The 18821-nt window shown below is 46.3% G+C and overlaps 1 protein-coding gene across 1 annotated transcript in view; it reads right to left on the minus strand.

The window, feature by feature from the left end:
- The window catches only part of LOC140908431 (interferon-induced very large GTPase 1-like), a 46388-nt gene that overhangs the window by 14346 nt on the left and 13221 nt on the right, over positions 1–18821 (minus strand). Inside the window, exon 2 of the mRNA XM_073335505.1 lies at positions 6636–6721. The gene's annotated coding sequence lies outside the window, so the exon portion shown is untranslated. The remainder of the gene's footprint in view (positions 1–6635; positions 6722–18821) is intronic.

Raw genomic sequence — 18821 nt, forward strand, 5'->3', positions numbered from 1 at the left:
TGCTCCCCTGACCCATCCCCGCGCACCCCTAAGGGGCTGTGAGGCGGGGGGAGGGGGCAAGGAGTGAGGTCATGGCTCCCTACATCCAGGTCATTTTCCCTGCTTGGGCTGCGTCAGGAGAGGGCAGGAGAGCAGCAGCTCCAGACACTGACCTCGCAACTCTGTCTCTTTAAGGAAGCGCTCAGGGTCGGTCAGGGGCCTGAGGGCTCATTCAGACACAAGCAGCTGCAATGCCAGCAGCTCCTTGCCCAGCACAGATTCCTCCTGTCCTGTCACCCCAGCTCAGTGGAAATCAGGCACACGGGCAGGGGGAAGGGGACACCCTTGTTGCCAAGAAGGCCAACGGCATATTGGGCTGTATTAGTAGGAGCGTTGCCAGCAGATGGAGGGAAGTGAATATTCCCCTCCATTCAGCACTGATGAGGCCACACCTGGAGTATTGCGTCCAGTTTTGGTCCCCCCACCACAGAAGGAATGTGGACAAATTGGAGAGAGTCCAGGGGAGGGCAACAAAAATGGTTAGGGGTCTGGGGCACATGACTTTGAGGAGAGGCTGAGGGAGCCGGGGTTATTTAGTCTGCAAAAGAGAAGAGTGAGGTGGGATTTGATAGCAGCCTTCAACTATGCGAGGGGGGTTCCAAAGAGGATGGATTTAGACTGTTCTCAGTGGTGGCAGATGACAGAACAAGGAGCAATGGTCTCAAGTTGCAGTGGGGGAAGCCTAGGTTGGATATTGGGAAACACTATTTCACTAGGAGGGTGGTGAAGCCCTGGAATGGGCTACCTAGGGAGGTGATGGAATCTCCATCCTTAGAGGTTTTTAAGGCCTGGCTTGACAAAGCCCTGGCTGGGATGATTTAGAATCATAGAATCATAGAATATCAGGGTTGGAAGGGACCCCAGAAGGTCATCTAATCCAACCCCCTGCTTGAAGCAGGACCAATTCCCAGTTAAATCATCCCAGCCAGGGCTTTGTCAAGCCTGACCTTAAAAACCTCTAAGGAAGGAGATTCTACCACCTCCCTAGGTAACGCATTCCAGTGTTTCACCACCCTCTTAGTGAAAAAGTTTTTCCTAATATCCAATCTAAACCTCCCCCACTGCAACTTGAGACCATTACTCCTCGTTTTGTCATCTGCTACCATTGAGAACAGTCTAGAGCCATCCTCTTTGGAACCCCCTTTCAGGTAGTTGAAAGTAGCTATCAAATCCCCCCTCATTCTTCTCTTCTGCAGGCTAAACAATCCCAGCTCCCTCAGCCTCTCCTCATAAGTCATGTGTTCTAGACCCCTAATCATTTTTGTTGCCCTTCGCTGGACTCTCTCCAATTTATCCACATCCTTCTTGTAGTGTGGGGCCCAAAACTGGACACAGTACTCCAGATGAGGCCTCACCAATGTCGAATGGAGGGGAACGATCACGTCCCTCGATCTGCTCGCTATGCCCCTACTTATACATCCCAAAATGCCATTGGCCTTCTTGGCAACAAGGGCACACTGCTGGCTCATATCCAGCTTCTCGTCCACTGTCACCCCTAGGTCCTTTTCCGCAGAACTGCTGCCTAGCCATTCGGTCCCTAGTCTGTAGCGGTGCATTGGATTCTTCCATCCTAAGTGCAGGACCCTGCACTTATCGTTATTGAACCTCATCAGATTTCTTTTGGCCCAATCCTCCAATTTGTCTAGGTCCTTCTGTATCCTATCCCTCCCCTCCAGCGTATCTACCACTCCTCCCAGTTTAGTATCATCCACATTTAGTTGGGGTTGGTCCTGCTTTGAGTAGGGGATTGGACGAGATGACCTCCTGAGGTCTCTTCCAACCCTGATATTCTATGATTCTAATTGTCACTAAAATGCTTAGGTAAGAGGAAGTGAATTGGCACCTGGGCAAAAGAGCCAAAGGGAAGACTAGAAACTTTCAAAATTGAGAAAAAACTTCTCTTCTTTGTGAGGGTTGTGGTTCTCTCTCAGCTGGAGAGAGAGAGAGCAGCAGGTATGCTGTAAAGCTTTGGCCAAGTATGAAAAATCATCACCATTTATACCTAGAAATTACTTATTTGGAACTACAGATATGTAAGTAGAACAGGAAATGTTTAGTTAGACACGATCAGGTTTATCTCTTTATTCTGGGCTTGTGGATTCCTCTGTGCTAAACACAGGAACTTTTGTTTTCTTTGTAACCTTTAAGCTGGACCCCAAGGGAGGGGTGGAAAAGCCGAGGGCCTCAGGGAAACTTCCAAGTGAGTTTTCCTGATTCTCAAGAGGCATTTTTTTCACGTGGGTGGTGGCAGCACTACTACCAAGGCCAGGGGGATCTGTAACCTTGGGAATTTAATACAAGCCTGGAGTGGCAAGGTATTTTTAAAGTCTTTTGAGGGCCCCCAGCTTCTGCACTCGAAGTGCCAGAGTGGGAAATCAGCCTTGACAGATGGCTACTTTTAAATCTGTTAGTGAATGTCCAGGGGGATCGAAGTGTTCTCCTACTGGTTTTTGTATGTTGCCATTCTTGATGTCTGATTTGTGTCCATTTATTCTTTTACGTAGAGACTGTCCAGTTTGGCCAAGGTACATGGCAGAGGGGCATTGCTGGCACATGATGGCATAGATCACATTAGTAGATGTGCAGGTGAATGAGCCCCTGATGGTGTGGTTGGGTCCTCTGATGGTGTCACGAGAGTAGCTATAGGGACAGAGTTGGCAATGGGGTTTGTTCTAGGGATTGGTTCCTGGGTTAGTGTTTCTGTGGTGTGGGGTGTAGTTGCTGGTGAGTATTTGCTTCAGGTTGGGGGGCTGTCTGTAGGCAAGGACTGGTCTGCCTCCCAAGGTCTGTGAGAGTGAGGGATAGGTTGTAGATCATTGAGGATGCATTGGAGAGGTTTTAGTTGGGGGCTGAAGGTGACGGCCAGTGGCATTCTGTTATTTTCCTTGTTGGGCCTGTCCTGTAGTAGGTGACTTCTGGGTACCCATCTCGCTCTGTCAGTCTGTTTCCTCACTTCCCTGGATGTGTATTATAGTTTTAAGAATGCTTGATAAAGATCTCATAGGTGTTTGTCTCTGACTGGAGCTGATTGGAGCAAATGCGGTTGTAGATACTCACCAGCGACTACACCCCACACCACAGAAACACTAACCCAGGAACCAATTCCTGCAACAAACCCCATTGCCAACTCTGTCCCTATATCTACTTTAGCGACATCACCAGACTCCTCGTTGCTCTCAGTTTCAAATACGGTGTAAGCCTGCCACAGCCTATTCTTAAAGGGACAGCTCCCATTAACCAAATACACATTATAAAAAATTAACTGTGAAACAAATATTAACACAGCATCCACCTCACATCGAGATATGTTGTTTTGGAATGTATAGTCACTACTACATTTACTCCAGGATCCTTATGGTTCCATAGTTGGGGTGAGCTCAGATTTGCCCTTAAAGCAGGGGTTCACCCTCTTTGCTATGTATGAAACATACAGTGTATGCCCTCCAAAGATATGCTACTTTTTGAGTTCAGAATAAATTTCTCTGAACATTTACAGGTAAATCTATTAATGTGTTCATGAGTTAAAATTCATTTTAAAATGTTTTTAACAAATTTAGCACAACTGCCAGAACAGGTATTTTGTCCCAAATTATCTTAAAAACAGAATAGTGCAGATCTTTCAAATTGACCATCTAGTTAAAAATAATTTGTGCATTGGTTACATCTGAAGTTTTTTTTTTAGGATTAATGGTCATTTATTGCCACCATTCTTCACAGCAAAATTTTTCCTTTCAGCCATGGTTGAAGAAAGGGGTAATTCATCATGGAACTTTCAAAATGGCTGCCATCTCTTGTTTGCAATGGGACTGAAGCCAAAAAGTTCTCAATCGTTTCTTGTAGGTTATGTTTTCTAGACTCTTAATCATTTTTGTTGCTCTGCTCTGGACTTTCTCCAATTTGTCCACATCTTTCCTGATATGTGGTGCTCAGACCTGCCATGAGTACTCCAGTTGAGGCCTTGTCAATGAACCCCATCTTTCAGGTGGAATCGACAGCAACAAGGTTTGATCTCTATAGGGGGAGTTAAGCTCTGGAATAGGCTTGCAAGGGAGGTTGTGGTGTCACTATCATTGGAAGCTTTTAAAAACAAGTTGGACAAACACCTGTCAGGGATGGTCTAGATTTACTTGGTCCTGACACAGTGCGTGGGGCTGAACTTGAGGACGTTGAGGTCCCTTCCAGCCTGACATTTCTATGATTAGCAGGGTTTGAACTGACAGTCTTCAGATTCACATTAAAAACCACTTCTACATCAGTGATAGTGGTAACCAGCAGGGGGGAAATATGCTGTCACAATGTGGTCCAGCCCACACAGGGAGATATACAGGGGTAACCAGAGAATGGTTCAAGTAGTGGGGAGAGAGTAATGGAACGCTGGGTATCAGGATTCTTGGTCTCCATTCCTGGCTCTGGGAGCAGATTGTGAGCTAGTGGTTACAGACAGCAAATCCAGCTGTAGCCAAGCCCCTGTTTGAATCGGCTGTGGGGACTAAAGACCCGAGTAGTAAAATCACGAGCCTCTGCTGCTTCCGCTAATGAACCAGACCTCCCAACCTGGAAGTAGTAGCAAAGTCATAAACTTCTGTATGTGGGCTAGCTGCTAGAATATGACACCGGGTCACATGCTGTCAGTGTCAGGCATCTAAGGGTTATTTAGTATTTCACGCTTTGGGTATCTGAATGTTTCTATAAATTTCAACATCTTTTTAAATAAGGACTAGAGAATGTGACGGTGGGCTGTGGTACTGGCAGCCAGAACCAAGATAGTCAGAAAAGACCCCGGGTCCTTTTTCAGTAATGAAGCAGCAGCTAACAGAGCTGCAGGGGAAGAATGCAAAATCAAAAAGACAATGCACCTCTGGAGCCATATAAGCCCCCTTAATAGGGGGTTTACAGAAACTCTGTCAGCACAAGCAAACAGTGCCGCTTCACGGGAAAACTGATCTGGCTAACACGATTGTACGGCAAAAAAGGGGCAAAGGCTGCAATATGGAAGAAATATGTATTCCCACGGAACATGCAGTGTGTACCATTAAAAGAGGTAAAAGAAGTAAACAAGACATGCTATTTAATTATAATTCTACAGAGGCTCCAAAGAGGAGTCAGAATGGATTTGTGTTTTCTTTTTCAGATGTCCGTATGCTTTGAAAGAAACCAGCTCAGAACCAAGGAAGATCAGTGAATATAAGAAATGGAGACTAACTATTGAAAATCCTATCCAAAAGTTCGGTGCAACTGGGATATAAAATCTATATGGTGGTGTTTTGTAAACGGGAATAGAATAATTGTATTAAAACTAAGCAATTGTATAAAACCCCCCTGAAATGCCCTAAACTGGAAACCAATTGAAATAATCCGTTCAATCTACACAAGCAAAGGGATCTCATCTTTGAATTTCACCCCTCACAGTACTGTAGTTCCTGTGAAACAGGGGTCTAAAGGAAATGTGAGACACTAGAAAAAAATGTAATCATGTGCCCCTTTTTAAAAAACTCAAAGCAAACCTCAAATGATATTTTCCTCACCACCTGGTATAGAGAAATCAAGCAGTGCACAAATGACAACGAACATTTACAAGGTGATACTCTAAATCAAAAGACATAATGCCATAGACCTTGTTCACCCAAGTTAGAATTGCAGTCCTGACATCATCTTACCAATGGCAGGGCTCAGAAGTGCTGATGGAGACAGACTGTAACGGGGTGGTGAGGAAATGGGCACCTTTTTCTTGCAGTGAAATGCTTGTGGGGGAGGGGAAGTAGTTATCCGTGCCCTGCCTCTCCTACAAATACCCCCATCCCTCAACATTCCCCCCAGGGCTGCACCACCAAGCTAAGTGGGTGAGCTCCCGTTCCCTCCACTGCGTCCCAACTGGGGAAGGAACCCAGCACTCCTCTTCTTCCCCATGCTTCTGGGTAGCTCCTCTGCCATGCCTGACCTAAACCTGTTTGGCTGTAGCAGGCACAAGGTGTTTTATCCTGTAGGACTCATGTGCTCTGGTCCCACAGTGTTCTGTAGCCTCTGTAAGGGCAGAGTGTTAATGTGTGTGTGTTACTGGCACATTAAGACACCTCTCAGGGTTAAGGTTAAGCATTACAGCGGTAGCATTCACCTTCATTTTGTATTTCCTGGAGTTCAGAGGTTTAATTTTAGCCACTCTTCACATACTGGATGGGCACAAGGCAGCACTAGACAACCTGAGCTCTGTGTTAGCAAAGAGTTGGGCAGTTAATTGGTTTATGAAGCTTCGGATTTTCAAGGCCGTTTGCAGAGAAAAGCCCTAAAAAGTTACTTTTAAAAAAATTAAAGGGGAGATTCTCCTTTTGAGAGAATCAGGAAATCAGGAACGTCTGCTCTTCCTGCCTTATAACACAGGAACAAGGGGACAATCAATGAATTTAAAAGATGGAGAAATTTACAGCTGAAAAGGGAATATTTTTTCACACAGTGTTAATTCAAATGTGGAACTTGCTACCACGGGAAATCATTGGGGCCAAGAATTTAACAAGCTTCAAAAATCAACTGGACAAGTTCATAGAAAAATATTCAGAGTTATCATAATTCATAACAAAGTTTGGAAGGAATATAAAGCTTACCTTGATAAGGAGAGAGATGAAGCTCAGGATATATAACACTTCTGTGGTCAGTACTGCGACATACGGGACCGGAACTTGGCCGCTTACTGTTAAGATTGAAAAGAAGTGGGACACTGTTCAGATGAAGTGTCTCTGATTTTATTTGTGAGTCACATCCTTCCTTAGCTCCCCCAAATAACATTCTTGTTCTGGGCTTCAGCCTGCCCCTGGCTGAGATGGGTCTCCTCTTCATCTAGGGACCCCAGCAGGAACTTTCTACTCAGCGGGGTTCCCCAGCTCTGGCCAGTTCTGTCCCCAACTCCCTTCACCTCCGGCTCTGCACCAGCTCTCCCACCCAGCAGCTCCCAACTACTGCTCTCTTGGGGCGCAGGCAGCTCTCTGCAGGGAACTCCCACCAGTGCCCTGCTGCAGCTTCCTGATCTGCCCTCAGCTGCTGCCAGGTGTCTTCTGTCATGTCCCATCAGGAGGCAACTAACTAGTCAGGTGACCTAGACCCATTCCCTTTTAAAGCGGCCAGTCACCCTGGGACAGGGTCCTATAGACAACAGCCCCCTTCGGTGCACAACCCTGAATTATCCTGAGAGCAGCAGGTCTGTCCTGCGTACCGAATGAGGCAGGAGTCCTGCTGGAAAACAGTACGTGATCACGTAAAAACAGACTGTGTCATAAAGCAAAAGAGGCTGAATTTAGGCTGCAACCTTAATTCTGGCATTTCCTAACTTTTCAGTGGTTGACTCTGCAACCTTAATACTGTTCTTTTAGCAGAGGCTTTCTATCTGTAATCTCCTACTCAATTGAAAAACAGTAGTTCTATCATGTGGAATCATAGTGGCATCTACATGGTTCATCAGCAGGGTTGGAACCTTTAGATCCATCGAACAGACCCCTGCCCATGAGCGAACTGAAAACGGAGAGCAACAGCAGGTCCTCACCTACTCTGTGGGCCAGCCCTAGAAGGGAACAAAACACACATTTCACCAGTGGGTTCCCCAGGTTATTTGCTGACAGCAGAGCAGTGGTGAGTCTCAGGAATCATGGGTTCCAGTCCAGGCTCTGGAGGGGCGTGTGTCTACAGAATCAGATTCTTCTTCCATCCCCCCACAAGCTCGACCCCTTTTGTCCTGTCCCCTCCAGCCTGTACTTGTCCCGGTTCTGTCTCTTCACCAACCCTGGCTCCTTGTGCCATTCTCCTCACCTACCCAGTCCCAGTCTCCATGCCTCACATTTGTCATCCTAGTCTCTTTGCCCAGCCAGTCCTCGTGTTCTCATCCTCATTCTTGGCTGCTCAACCAATTGGTTTCTCTCCTTCAAATCCCCCATTCTTCTGTTGTTCCCCCCTTCCATCATTCCTTCCCCGACACTGGCTTCCAGTTACAGTCTCCTCATCCGGTCTCATTCTGCCCCCTTCTCTGTGGATCCTTGTTCCAGTTTCCTACCTCCCCAGCTCACGTCCCAACCTCATTGCCCAGCTATTACTCGTTCACTGTCCACATCCTGGCTCCTCTTCAGATCTGTCTCCATTCCTCCTCTGGTTCTCTATCCCCCTCCTCTTGACCAGCCGGTCCCAGTCCCTCCTACTCCCCCAGCTCTCAGTCCCCGTCTCCCAGCCCATTTAGTCCTAGTCTACTCCACAACCGGAGTTTCATTCTCCTTGGCTATCCAGTTCCAGTCTCCCCATTCCACCCAACTCCCAGTCCCCGGTTCTCTGCAGCCTTCAGTCCCAGTCCCCATCACTCAAGCTCATTTCTCAACCTACTCCCCCCACATCCCTGTTCCAGTTTTTGTCTTGTCTACATTTGATTCAGGCCACTTCCTCCTCCAGCCTGCCTTTGCACCAGCTGGGGAGCCTTGAGACCCCAGGAGAAAGAGGCCCCTTGCACTCAGTTTCTGTGCCCAGCCCTGGCCCAACCTGGAGGATCCAGGAGCAGCAATTTCAGGAAAACTCCTGCTTGGCCCCTGCAGCCCCAGGCTGGGTCATGCTTAGTGCAGATGGTATCTGGGGATAATTTAACTGCAAAGCTCCAGCGAGTCTCTACTGAGAACTAAGATTTTTCAAAGGCTTCTGACTTGACCAAATTTGGGAGAAATTTCACAGGGGTGGCAAGAAGCGCATCATTGATGCCAGGCTGGACCCCCTGACACAATTCAAGTTCTTACTCCCAAGCCTGGGGCCACGAGAGCTTCTCAAGGAAAAAGCTGGACAGTGTTTTAACAAGGGCAACACAAAGTATTTTCCCCAAACCTGTTCTTGGCAGTGGTGAAGTGCTTTCGCTGAAACTTTCCAAACCTGAACCCAGCACTGACACCAGCGTGGAAAGTTTCAGCCCAAACTGTGAAAGTTTAGCAAAGTGAAAAGCAACGGACAACAGGGCTCTTTCAATGGAAATGTTAGGCACCTTAGCTATAGGCATCCCACCTGTGCTATCTGTAAGACTAGATTGTATCGTCTAATCTCCTTAGTCCTACCAGCAGGCTCTTGAGTATGGTCTCCCCGTCCCCTTGGAATCTGCCTTCCTCTTCTAACTCCAGAGTCTTCCCACCATTAGCATCCTGACCTACAACCTGCTGCTGGACCCAAATGTCCCCTCAAATGTCTGCCTGATCTGATCTGATGTTCTCAAAATCCAAAACAGAACCGTACATCTCCAAAGTTTTCCAGCTCTCTGCGTTGCTCTGTCCTTGCTCCACTCTTTTGTCACTCACAGAGCAGTGACTCTGCAAGGCTGTTTATACAGCAAAGGCTCAGCTTTGGTAGTTAACCAATAACTCGCCCCTGATTTCCTGTAAATCACAATATGAACAGAAAGGGTAATAAATACCATCACTGGCTGGGCAAAGTTCTGACTGAGGTGTCAGGTACCATAACGCCCTATAGAAGTAAGACAAAACTCAGACTGGCTGGGATGTGGCAGTATGGGATAGACTCTTAGTGGGATTTTCCTGGTTAAAATCAAAGGGGAAAAGTTAGTAATTTAGGCCCAGATCCACAACCGTATTTAGGCTCTTAACTTCCATTGGTTTAGGAGCCTAAATCCCATTGAGGGTCTAGGCCTTGCCATCTAAAGAAGACATTTTTTATAATGTTTTGTAACAGGGAAACCCGATTGATTGGCAATGGAAATATTCTATTGCTTCTTGCTATAGGCACTGAGCAACCTCCCAATCCTGGTCAGAGAATATAAATGTAAGCTTTCTACAACAATTCATCTAACAGGAGAAGGATAAAAAACTGTCAATTCAACCCTCAAAGTGCTGTAACTTCCCTGACAAAGAAGACTGAAGGAAATGTCAGACACAAGAAAAAACGTAGCCATGTGGAGTTTTTTAAAAATGGCCCTAGCAAAGCTCAAATGATATTTCCCTCCCAAGCTGCTAATAAAATTAACAATTGCATTTAAAAATGATGTTTTAACCCAAAAGACACATAATGTCAGACCTAATAATGAGCCGTGATAATTATTTATTATTTATTATTGTCATAGTACCTAGGAGCCCAGGACCAGAACCCATGGTGCTGGGTGCTGTACAAATAACTCTGTATCTTTCGCAGGGGTCCTGGCTCTGCAATAGTGCCCCAATTTCCACCCCTTCCGGGGTCCGTAAGTATCATTTTTGGATGTGTGCATTTATGGCACTGTCAGCCAGTTTTTGTGACATTTTTTTTAAATCTATTTAATTTGTTCTTATGAGAATTTCATATTTTAGAGGAGAAAGTTCTGTTGTGCATTTACTCCTAATCCAGACTGTTGCACAATTTGTTGATTCTTCGGCCCAGCTGTACACCCAATGAGAGAGCAGCATATTCAGCTGCTGCCTCTGATAGCTGTATGCAGCAGCAGGGGGTGTCAGAGAGATTCCTCTGCCTGCAGACATTTGGTGGTGTGTGGGGATGTGCAAGGTGTGGGGACCTGGAGGGGGTGCAGAGACAGGGATCGGTAGGGGTTACAGATTTCCTCCAACCCCTGCACTCAGAGCTGCTTTGTGCTTTACCCTCCAGTTAGTTCTTAGCCTCCCCTTCCCACCTGATCCCAGAAGTTCACACCTCCCATTCCCAAAGCCTCTTTTACCTTCCCCTCCCCAGACCTGGTTGGGAATTGTTCCCTGCATTCCCCTGCCCTGGGGCCCTTCTCCTTCTACAGCCTATATACACTAAGACTATGGAAGAGCTATCTCTCCTAATGAAAATGGAACAATTCCTAGAGGGTGTCCCTGAAGAGATACAAAGATACATCCTAGATGGGAAGCCCAAAACCCTAACGGAGAGAGATCGGAGCTAGGTGGGTGGAAGTGACGGAGAGGACCAGAACTAGCAGCAGGTTGGGGGGATACCAGAAGGGATGCCCAGAGATGGCATACCACCACTGGGGGCAACTCAAGGGCCTACCTCACGGGCAGGAGCCCTCTCCACCACAAGGGAAACCCCAGATGCCCTCTCATCCCACAACTCCATTCTCCAGCAACCTACTTCGCTCTAGCGACAAGCCAGCTGGGCGATGTTCTAAATGTAACGAGGTGGGGCATGTGAAGGCCAACTGCTTCAAGACCACCAGCAGAGTGCAGTTCATTGCACCAAGGTCTCAGGCCCAGATGCCCCTCAGATACCCCCAGAGCGAAGGGAGACCATGAGTGTGGGCAGGAAGAAGGTTATCCCATGGAGAGACACTGGAGCACAGGTGTCAGCTATCCGTCGGTCCTAGTGGACCCCAAACTCATGAACCCAGAGGTCCAAGTAACAGTTCAATCCTTCAAGGTGGATTCTTTTGACCTGCCCAAAGGCGCCGACTCCATGGGTGCTCCGGGGCTCAGCACCCACCAGCAGACCTGCCAATCAGCTCCTCCCCCCCCTCCCAGCACTTCCCACCTGCCGCAAGGGGGAAGCATGGGGCGGGAAGGGGCAGGGGTGGGGATTTGGGGGAAGGCGTGGATTGAGGACAGGGCCTGGAGTGGAGCAGAGCGGAGGTCGAGCGTCCCCCTGGCAAATCAGAAAGTCGGCAGCTCTGCCTAATCTGATTGGTAATGATGTATTTTGGAGTTGTGGTGCATCCCAACCCACTGCCCTACCCCTGAGCCTGGTCACCTCAGGTGTAGCTTTATGAAATGCCCAAAAAAAGAACCCTCAGTGACAAGCCCACATTCGAACGGAGGGTTTGGATCCCAGAGAGCTGGATGAAGTGTCACCCAGAACTGGACGAGATGTTCTGGATAAGCTGGGTGCAAAAGTTCTCGGAGGGAATCCCCAACTCTAACTAAACCCCACCCAAAGAATTAAAAAGAAATGTGGCACGAATGACATTTGCAGCCCTTCACTGTGCTGGTACGTTCTGCCCTGTTCCCACAGGGCTGGTCTTGTTAGCTCCTCGGGGCAGGGACGGTCTTCTACTCTTTTGTTCAATGGCTGGCACACTAGGTTCCTTTTCTCAGCTGGCCCTCAGGCCAGGGACCAGCTAGACACTTTCACAAGGCTCTTTGCTCTTTGTGAGGGGAGCTGCTGTGGCAAGAGATGCTGACCTCCTGCTCTGCCCAATTGCTTTCGTGGGGTAAAGGGATTTGGGAACGTGCTCAGCCCTGTCCTGCTAGGCACAAGAATGAAAAAATCATGAGAGAGATCCCAAAAATTCATGTGATGGGTCCAATAATCATGACTGTTTAAAAAGATCAGCTGGTGGGGTTTTCTTTGTTGTGGTTTTTGGCCTGTCTTCTGACTTTTGAACTTCCCCTGTCCACTCCGAAAGTGTGGGTGACAATTCGTCCTGCCGACTGCTGTAAATTGAAAGCAATTTTGTCCCCTGCCGAAGAAGGTGTTGCTAGCAGACCCACCTGAGATCTTGGCCCTATTGTGGTAGGCACGGTACAAACACATAGTAAGAGACCGACCCTACCCTACCCTGAAGAGCTACAGTCCAGTGCAAAGAATAGCGATGGGTTTGTGAATGGCAGCTGGACCTGGGACTCACCAAACTGGTTATGTAGAGAGGCTATCAAACATCCATTAAGTGGAAACCCTTTATAATTCCTGCTGAGCTGAGCTGGATTCAGACTGACAGCCTCCATAACCATTAATGTGACACCTGTGAGAATGGGACTTGCTTTCTGGAAAGAGAAGTTTAGTAAATGAAGTTCTGACCATGTTGATGCTCAGACAAGCAGGATTTTCTCCCACTCTCTGATAGGGTGACCAGACAGCAAGTGAAAAATCGGGATGGGGTGTGCGGGGTAATAGGAGCCTATATAAGAAAAAGACCCTAAAATTGGGACTGTCCCTATAAGATCGGGACATCTGGTCACCGTACTCTCTGAACACATCAGCAAAATCTTCACATGTTGCTCTCACTTTCAAATATGGTGTAAGCCTGCCACACCCTGTTCTTAAAGGGAAAACTTCCGTTAACCAAACGCAAATTATAAAAAATTAACTGTGAAACAATACGAACACTACATCCACCCTCACTTCCAGATGCATTGTTTTGCGGTACAGAGGCACCACTTACAATTACTCCAGGATTTTTACAGTTCCATAGTTAGGGCTGAGTTCAGATTTGCACTTAAAGCAGGGATTCCTTCACTTGGTTATGTATGAAACATACAGTGTGTGCTCTCCAAAGCTATGCCACTTGTTGAGTTCAGAATGAATTTTTCTGAAAATGTACAAGTAAATTGAATAACGTGTTCATGAGTTAAAATTCATTCTCAAATGTTTCTTTAAATAAATTTAGCACAGGTGCCAGAACATTTATTTTGTCCCAAATGATCTTCTTAACAGAATAGTGCAGACCTTTCAAACTGACAATATAGTTAAAAATCATTTGAGCATTAATTACATCTGAAGGTTTGGGGGAGGGGGGCGGGTTAAGGATTAATGGTCTTTTTTTTTTTAACCATTCTTCACAGTAAAGTTTTCCCCTTCAGCCATGGCTGAAGAATGATGCTGTACTACAGATCGTTCCATGGCAAACTGACCCCTTTCAAAATGGCCGCCATCTCTTATTCTCAGTGGGACGGAAGCCAAGCAGTTCTCAGGGAACATAGTCGTGTTGACAGCATATGTGGCCAGGTCACCATCTTCCTGAGAACAGTTTGGCATTCAGTCTCATTCACTCTCAGACGCTTTGGTTTCATGTTTAATTTTCACATCGGAAATTTTAATCTGGGAATTTCCTTGTTTTTTAAAAATCATGTAACAATTTAACAGAAAGAACATTATAGCGATGTTTTAATGATCCCCAAAGAAGCATTACAGATCCAGAAAATTCAGAGGTAAGGTTAAACTTAAAAGAAATCCAAACATGTCAAGCCATGGAAATGCACAGTTACCACACGCACAGGCTCCCTCTCGAGCGAAGGTACAGAGTACCGAGCAGTAATTTAGGTTTAAATATTTTACAGACTTATTGTAATTATCCCCAAACCTAATATACTAAACATGCATAATTAAAGTACAACTAAAAAGAAACCCAAACTTATTGCAGTAAGGACATGCACAGTGAGGGCACCCAACAAGGTCCCTTCTGTCCTTTAGTGACACCATGAAATAACCGTGTGGCTGCAATTCAGGTATTTCCATGTGTGTGGGCCCAGACGAGATAAAACTGATTGGTAAAGACTTTTTTTTTCATTATTTTTCTCTCCATGTGTCCCTACAAGGCAAATATAAGGTGATTTGGGCATTTCCATAACCCAATTTGTTTGGATTTCTTTTGGATTTTCCTGGGTTTATAATGGGGATAATTATAACATCCCTGTACTGTACACTCAACCTTAAATCCCCTTTAATGAAGTCCTGTGGCACATTAGAGACTAACAAATTTATTTGGGCATAAGCTTTCGTGGGCTAGAACCAACTTTGTCAGATGTGGATTCCAGGATTCATGGTAATTTTGGCCATTTTTCATAACTGAAAATTTATCTGTTGGCAGAGGCTGAAGCATAAAAGTGTCTCTGGAGAAAGTCATGAAGAACTGACTGCTTTCTATCAAAGCCCTGAGACGAAGTATAGCAACAAACACTAAAAGCTTAGCCCAAGCTACTTCCTGATAAACCTGGTCCCAGGGCTTTCCCAGCCATACATCCTGTTCCCCTCCACTCCCCCCTCACTGGGTCTCAGAGCCCAGACTGCAGCTCAAGTGGGAATGTCTACTCTGCTATTTTTAGTCCCATGTGCAAGCCAGGGCAAAATGGCTGCCATCTCTCGTTGTCCTCAGTGGAACTGAGGTTACTGGTTGCACAAATTTAAGATGCCCTCTTTCAAAATGATCAACACCATCCACTGTTTCCAAGGGTCATGAAGCCAAGTTTGCCCTCAGAGAAGATGGTAGCTTCCTATGCTGTGAAGAGGAATGAGGCTCAGGTGAATGGCAGCAGTGGCTTTCTTTGCTTAGGAAAGCCTGCGACCTCAGTCTAATTAAGAACTGGTGGCCGACATTTTGAAAGAGGGCAGTTCTTTGTGGAATGAAGATTATTCTCCAGCCCCTGCTGAAGGAGAAAATGTCACTTATGAAATATAATAGCAAAAAATGACCATGAATCTAAAATAAAATCTTCAGCAATAACATACATAATATTTCAGTAAGTTTTAACTACATGGGAAGTTTAAAGAATCAGTATTATTTGGTTACTGAGAACATTAGGGAAAAATGTGTCTGCCATACCGTGGTAACGTCTTTAAAGGACTCACTTTAAAATTTACTTTAATTGAGATTAATTGTTTTACTTGCATATGCTCATAAAAGTCATTCTATGCTCAGAGTCAACGCTATGAGTTTGGGGCGTATATGATGTATTTTTTCATACATTAAAAAAGGATGAATCCCTGCTTTAAGTGCAAAACTCACTTCAATTCTGGAGCTGCAACCGATGCCCCCAGAAGAAGCAGGAGTTCTCAACTCCCATGTGCCTAACTATTGTCAGTTAAAATTCAGGATCATTTGGAATCCCAAAGAAGGGGGAAAACTCTTTATGCATTTAATTTTAATAGCGCAAAAGTGGCCTATTTCTGAGATATTATCAAAGTGTGTGCGACATTTGGAGTTTGTGGAGACTGTGACTGATTTTGTCACAGGATCCCAACAGAATGGTAGGAAAATAGTAAAATTTTAAGAAGGAGAATTTTTAAATGTTTCCTCTGTACCCATTTGTCAATGTTTTTCTAAAAATATTACATGGAAAATTAATTTGGTCTATGAAGAGTCACAGGGCCAAGTTTGTAGACAGAATTCAATCATTTAAGTGTAAGCCAGACAGATTTTCATGCAAATCCCAACACAGCCCTAACCGCGGAGACACTACTGATGTCCCCGTTGCTGTCATTTGTATTTCAGTGGTCGGGGGCAGCTGGTCCTTAGGGAACAATGGGGCTACATCCCACCAATATCAGCTCAGGGGTACAATGTGGTTGGGGTACCCCCTGCTGCCACTGGGGAGCGCCTGGTGGACTCTGGAGCTGTTCCAGCCTCTGGAGCAGCGGCGTCCAATAGAAATTCGATGCTAGCCACCCTTGTGGTTTTGAATTTTTCTTATTAGCCACATTATAAAAAAGCCACATGCATTAGCCACAATTCAATAGCCTATTAGCCACATGTGGCTAGTGGCGAACGGACTGGACACCGCTGCTCTGGAGGCTGCAGGACACCTCTGTGAATAAAGAACCAGGCACAGAAAAAGGAATTCAAGCTTCACAGACCCACTCCTCCCCGGTTCCTGCTTTCCCAGAGCCAGCAGAAGTAGGGGGTTTCTGAGCTTGGTGGTGGTGGGTGTCAGGTGGGCAGAGGAAGAGTTCTGCACTTGGGGGTAGGTTTTCTATGCCTGGAGGGTGGGTGGGTTGTAGTTTGTCTGGAAGAGTTGGGTGTGAGATGGCTCAGAGCTGAGGGGTGGGTGTGAGCTGTGGTGAGATTGGGTAGCCAAAGAGGGACTCTCAGCCTGTGCCAGACGGTTCTTGCCAGACAGGATGCTATCAAACTAAGTTTCCTTTTACATCTTCTAGGCATTTCCCTTTCTCTGGAGGTGATAGGCATTATCAGGACAGGACTGTATTCCTAACAGCCCAATAGCACCTTCTTTCAACGTGACTAGGATGTGACCGGTCGCTTCCCAGCTTATGGCTGCCTCTCTTGCTTAGCCAGAGATCTCAGCCTAAAGAACAGGGCCTCCAACTGTCACAGTAAGAGAAGGCCCTTACACCGGCAGACAGTGATTTTGATTCTTTATTTTATACCTCTAGAACTAGCCAAGTGATAAGAATACACCTACATTCTTAGAGGCTGGGTCTTTACAGACAGGCCTGAATATCTATATCCTAACACTCCACCCCTTTTTTTTCTTTTTCTTTTGGGATCCTCCTGCCCAGGTATCCCTGGAGAAGCAGAGGACATATGGCGACACATTTCCTGATAGGGCCAGGCATCAAGGGGGAAGGTGTCGATATTCCATTTGTCCCACTGCCCCGTGTGTAGTATAGTGCCCTGCACCTTCTCTCGTATGGGCATACCACACCTATTCCAATTAGTGTTCCAGACTTCCCATTAGAGTGGGCCCGAGAAGGTTGGGTCCGGGTTGTCTAGTACACTGCAGGGTTTGGAGGGCTTATTACTTATAGGTTGTCTCTATATGCAACGTAACACAAGTACAGTTAACAATACAAAATCCACAGCAACACCGAGTCCTGACCACTGCAGTATGGTCCAATATCCAAGACACCCCCAAAACACTGCCTCTCCTCCTTCGACGGGTCACGATCTGATGTGACCAGTTGCTGGCAGTTGCAACAAGCTGCCCCTGCAGGTTTTGCTTGCTTTTGTCCATATCATAAGTCCATTGAATGTTCACAGAGAAATGGGATATTGTCCAAACTAGCTTGACCACTTGGTATGGAATCAGGCAATAGGCCCTGGTTTGATTATTCACAGCAATAAGATTCACAGATCCATTTGTGCACCAAAGTCCAGATAGCAGCATATAGATGGGTGTAGTTTAGTTATGGGCTGGTGTAATTGTGCCCCCAGTAATATGTACATTCCCAGCAAAATACCTTATACACAATACACCCAATTGTCCACCCTTGCATAGGCCATTGATCCTGCTCCTCCATAGTCATAGGAGAAGGAAAAATCAGTCCCCGGAAAAATCGTGGAGCAGGTCCTCAAGGAATCAATCCTAAAGCACTTACATGAGAGGAAAGTGATCAGGAACAGTCAGCATGGATTCACCAAGGGAAGGTCATGCCTGACTAATCTAATCGCCTTCTATGATGAGATTACTGGTTCTCTGGATGAAGGGAAAGCAGTGGATGTATTGTTTCTTGACTTTAGCAAAGCTTTTGACACGGTCTCCCACAGTATTCTTGTCAGCAAGTTAAAGAAGTATGGGCTGGATGAATGCACTATAAGGTGAGTAGAAAGTTGGCTAGATTGTCGGGCTCAACGGGTAGTGATCAATGGCTCCATGTCTAGTTGGCAGCCGGTGTCAAGTGGAGTGCCTCTGGGGTCGGTCCTGGGGCCGGTTTTGTTCAATATCTTCATAAATGATCTGGAGGATGGTGTGGATTGCACTCTCAGCAAATTTGCGGATGATACTAAACTGGGAGGAGTGGTAGATACGCTGGAGGGCAGGGATAGGATACAGAGGGACCTAGAAAAATTGGAGGATTGGGCCAAAAGAAATCTGATGAGGTTCAGTAAGGATAAGTGCAGAGTCCTGCACTTAGGACAGAAGAACCCAATGCACAGCTACAGACTAGGGACCGAATGGCTAGGCAGCAGTTCTGCGGAAAAGGACCTAGGGGTGACAGTGGACGAGAAGCTGGATATGAGTCAACAGTGTGCCCTTGTTGCCAAGAAGGCCAATGGCATTTTGGGATGTATAAGTAGGGGCATAGCCAGCAGATCGAGGGACATGATCGTCCCCCTCTATTCGACATTGGTGAGGCTTCATCTGGAGTACTGTGTCCAGTTTTGGGCCCCACACTACAAGAAGGATGTGGATAAACTGGAGAAAGTCCAGCGAAGGGCAACAAAAATGATTAGGGGTCTGGAACACATGACTTATGAGGAGAGGCTGAGGGAACTGGGATTGTTTAGTCTGCAGAAGAGAAGAATGAGGGGGGATTTGATAGCTGCTTTCAACTACCTGAGAGGTGGTTCCAGAGAGGATGGTTCTAGACTATTCTCAGTGGTAGAAGAGGACAGGACAAGGAGT

Source organism: Lepidochelys kempii, chromosome 3 (assembly GCF_965140265.1).
Source record: "Lepidochelys kempii isolate rLepKem1 chromosome 3, rLepKem1.hap2, whole genome shotgun sequence".
Classification (NCBI taxonomy): Eukaryota; Metazoa; Chordata; order Testudines; family Cheloniidae; genus Lepidochelys; species Lepidochelys kempii.